At 42.2% G+C, this 5000-nt stretch overlaps 1 protein-coding gene across 2 annotated transcripts in view; it reads left to right on the plus strand.

Moving 5' to 3' along the window:
• The first annotated feature begins 455 nt into the window (after positions 1-455).
• The window catches only part of LOC143288590 (uncharacterized), an 80889-nt gene continuing 76344 nt past the window's right edge, over positions 456-5000 (plus strand). The window contains exon 1 of one of the 2 annotated variants that reach the window (XM_076597215.1): positions 456-716. The gene's annotated coding sequence lies outside the window, so the exon portion shown is untranslated. The remainder of the gene's footprint in view (positions 717-5000) is intronic. The other variant, XM_076597214.1, reaches the window with a different exon arrangement.

The raw sequence follows: 5000 nt of genomic DNA on the forward strand, positions 1-5000 counted from the left end.
TCTTTCAGTTCGGGTTTTTCTTTGTGATAAATCCGAAACCAAGACAGGGAAAGTTTTGCCGAGAGATAATGTTCTCGATATAGATATAATGCGCGAGAGAAGCAACTGAAAATTGTTGAGCAGACGACATTTAATCCGTCGCGACTGCAGAAGTTTTGCCGTGGCAAGTACACGGGTTAAACTCGACTGAGCATTTAGCTGGTTTTATTTCATTTGTCAGACGTTAAAAAGAGAGAGAGAGAGAAAAACACAGTCATTCACAAGAGCTAGCTGAAGATAACTGCTGTGTTATTAAAGCGGAAGCAACGAGAAACAGAAGAAGGCTTTAATTTGGGCCAGCAGGGTGGGTTTTTGTGTGTGTGTGTGTGTGTGTGATAGCCATGACGTCATCGCCCGTGGCGGTGTGTTTTGTGGTTGTGGCTGGTGTAGTTCAGGACGTGTGCATTAATCACTCGACACGGCAGCCAGCACAAGTCGTTCTATTCAGATGGGGAGCTAAACTTGCCTCAGTGGATCGTTCGCGGCAGGCGTTCGCTCTGTCAGTTAGCAAAAGCAGTGGCGGCCTGTCAGCTGACACCAGACGTGTCTGTCACTATGTCATCGGCGTCCGTTCAGGACGGGGATTTGTCAGTGGATTTACCGTCCCGTTACTGACTCAGGAAGCTAGCTGTTTGAGGTGGTGCCCAGTGCGATGAACCGTCAACATCCAGCACTGTGTGTGTGTGTGTGTGTGTGAGTGAGTGTTGCGTGAGGTGTTTATATATAGGACTTGGAATGTCATGATTCACAACTATGTGTGCAGGATAAAAAGTGTCATAAGCTGGGATTGTACACCAACAGTGAATACCTAGACCATTACCATCCAACAGTTTGTAGCATAACGTTTTACAAGTAGGTGTTTTTGTCATCCAACACTGAGTGGACTGTTATCATCCAGCAGCAGACTTCTCATTCAACAGTGTGTTTCATAACGTTTACAGGTAGGGGACTATGTTTATCATCCAACAGCGGACTTGTCATTCGACAGCGTTTGTCATAACGTTTACAGGTAGGTAAATTTACCATCCAGCAGCGGACATATCATTCGACAGCGTGTGTCATAACGTTTCACAGGTAGGTATATTTACCATCCAGCAGCGGACATATCATTCGACAGTGTGTGTCATAACGTTTCACAGGTAGGGGGTGTATATTTATCATCCATCAGCGGACATATCATTCGACAGTGTGTGTCATAACGTTTCACAGGTAGGTATATTCACCATCCAGCAGCGGACATATCATTCGACAGTGTGTTTCATAACGTTTACAGGTAGGTATATTTATCATCCAGCAGCGGACATATTATTCGACAGCGTGTGCCATAACGTTTCACAGGTAGATATATTTACCATCCAGCAGCGGACTTATCATTCAATAGTCTATTTCATAACGTTTACAGGTAGGTATATTTATCATCCAGCAGCGAACTTTTCATCAACAGTGTGTTTCATAACGTTTACAGGTAGGGGACTATAGCGGACTTGTCATTCGACAGCGTGTGTCATGACGTTTCACAGGTAGATATATTTAACATCCAGCAGTGGGCATATCATTCGACAGTGTGTGTCATAACGTTTCACAGGTAGGTATATTTATCATCCAGCAGCGGACATATCATTCGACAGTGTGTGTCATAACGTTTCACAGGTAGGTATATTCACCATCCAGCAGCGGACATATCATTCGACAGTGTGTTTCATAACGTTTACAGGTAGGTATATTTATCATCCAGCAGCGGACATATTATTCGACAGCGTGTGCCATAACGTTTCACAGGTAGATATATTTACCATCCAGCAGCGGACTTATCATTCAATAGCCTATTTCATAACGTTTACAGGTAGGTATATTTATCATCCAGCAGCGAACTTTTCATCAACAGTGTGTTTCATAACGTTTACAGGTAGGGGACTATAGCGGACTTGTTATTCGGCAGCGTTTGTCATAACGTTTCACAGGTAGGTATATTTACCATCCAGCAGCGGACATATCATTCGACAGTGTGTGTCATAACGTTTCACAGGTAGGGGGTGTATATTTATCATCCAGCAGCGGACATATCATTCGACAGTGTGTGTCATAACGTTTACAGGTAGGTATATTTATCATCCAGCAGCGGACATATCATTCGACAGCGTGTGCCATAACGTTTCACAGGTAGATATATTTACCATCCAGCAGCGGACTTATCATTCAATAGCCTATTTCATAACGTTTACAGGTAGGTATATTTATCATCCAGCAGCGAACGTTTCATCAACAGTGTGTTTCATAACGTTTACAGGTAGGGGACTATAGCGGACTTGTCATTCGACAGCGTTTGTCATAACGTTTCACAGGTAGGTATATTTACCATCCAGCAGCGGACATATCATTCGACAGTGTGTGTCATAACGTTTCACAGGTAGGTATATTCACCATCCAGCAGCGGACATATCATTTGACAGTGTGTGTCATAACGTTTCACAGGTAGGTATATTCACCATCCAGCAGCGGACATATCATTTGACAGTGTGTGTCATAACGTTTCACAGGTAGATATATTTACCATCCAGCAGCGGACTTACCATTCAATAGTCTGTTTCATAACGTATACAGGTAGGGGGCTGTATTTATCAACCTACAGCGCACTTCTCATTCAACAGTGTGTTTCATAACATTTACAGGTAGGTATATTTACCATCCAACAGCGGACATATCATTCGACAGTGTGTGTCATAACGTTTACAGGTAGGTATATTTACCATCTATCAGCGGACATATCATTCGACAGCGTGTGTCATAACGTTTACGGGTAGGTATATTTATCATCCAGCAGCGAACTTTTCATCAACAGTGTGTTTCATAACGTTTACAGGTAGGGGACTATAGCGGACTTGTCATTCGACAGCGTTTGTCATAACGTTTACAGGTAGGTAAATTTACCATCCAGCAGCGGACATATCATTCGAAAGTGTGTGTCATAACGTTTCACAGGTAGGGGGTGTATATTTATCATCCAGCAGCGGACATATCATTCGACAGTGTGTGTCATAACGTTTCACAGGTAGATATATTTACCATCCAGCAGCGGACATATCATTCGACAGTGTGTGTCATAACGTTTCACAGGTAGGGGGTGTATATTTATCATCCAGCAGCGGACATATCATTCGACAGTGTGTGTCATAACGTTTCACAGGTAGGTATATTCACCATCCAGCAGCGGACATATCATTCGACAGTGTGTTTCATAACGTTTACAGGTAGGTATATTTATCATCCAGCAGCGGACATATCATTCGACAGCGTGTGCCATAACGTTTCACAGGTAGATATATTTACCATCCAGCAGCGGACTTATCATTCAATAGCCTATTTCATAACGTTTACAGGTAGGTATATTTATCATCCAGCAGCGAACGTTTCATCAACAGTGTGTTTCATAACGTTTACAGGTAGGGGACTATAGCGGACTTGTCATTCGGCAGCGTGTGTCATAACGTTTCACAGGTAGGTATATTTACCATCCAGCAGCGGACATATCATTCGACAGTGTGTGTCATAACGTTTCACAGGTAGGGGGTGTATATTTATCATCCATCAGCAGACATATCATTCGACAGTGTGTTTCATAACGTTTACAGGTAGGTATATTTACCATCCAGCAGCGGACATATCATTCGACAGCGTGTGTCATAACGTTTCACAGGTAGATATATTTATCATCCAGCAGCGGGGATATCATTCGAAAGTGTGTGTCACAACGTTTCACAGGTAGTACTGTAATCATTCGACAGTTAACTATCATCATTCAATAGTGTGTAGCTTTGACATGTACAGGTAAGTACTGTTACCTCCTTCGCTTCGTCAGGTCTCCGCATTCAGCTCTTTCAAATCTGGACTTAAAACCCACCTCTTCCCAAGATAGCCTCCCTTGCCTGCCCCTTCGTTGTTTTTTAGTTGTTTTTTTCAGTCTAGAGTTATGTGACTGACTGGTGCGAACAAAGCACTTTGATTTGTCTCTGCATGAGATTCAGCGCTATATAAATACTTATTATTATTATTATTATTATTGTTGTTGTTGTTGTTGTTGTTGTTGTTATCATTATCAGTATCATTATTATTATTATTATTATTGCCATCCAACAGTTAACTATCATCATCCAATAGTGTGTAGCATACCATTTACAAGTACCTACTGTTACCATACAATAGTTAATTATCATCATCCAATAGTGTGTAGCATAATATTAACACCGGGTAGGAACTGTTATCATCCAACAGTGACTTATCATCCAACAGTGGACTGTTACCATCATCCAACTGTGGACTGTCATCATCCAACAGTGGACTGTTATCATCATCCAACAGTGGACTGTTATCATCCAGCAGTGGACTGTTATCATCATCCCACAGTGGACTGTTATCATCATCCAACAGTGGACTGTTATCATCCAACAGTGGACTGTTATCATCATCCAACAGTGGACTGTTATCATCCAACAGTGGACTGTTATCATCATCCAACAGTGGACTGTTATCATCATCAAACAGTGGACTGTTATCATCCAACAGTGGACTGTTATCATCATCAAACAATGGACTGTTATCATCATCCAACAGTGGACTGTTATCATCATCCAACAGTGGACTGTTATCATCCAAGAGTGGACTGTTATCATCATCCAACAGTGGACTGCATCATCGAACAGTGGACTGTTATCATCATCCAACAGTGGACTGTTATCATCATCCAACAGTGGACTGCATCATCGAACAGTGGACTGTTATCATCATCCAACAGTGGACTGTTATCATCATCCAACAGTGGACTGTTATCATCCAACAGTGGACTGTTATCATCCAACAGTGACTTATCATCCAACAGTGGACTGTTATCATCATCCAACAGTGGACTGCATCATCGAACAGTGGACTGTTATCATCATCCAACAGTGGACTGCATCATCGAACAG

Source organism: Babylonia areolata, chromosome 12 (assembly GCF_041734735.1).
Source record: "Babylonia areolata isolate BAREFJ2019XMU chromosome 12, ASM4173473v1, whole genome shotgun sequence".
NCBI classification, from domain to species: Eukaryota; Metazoa; Mollusca; class Gastropoda; order Neogastropoda; family Buccinidae; genus Babylonia; species Babylonia areolata.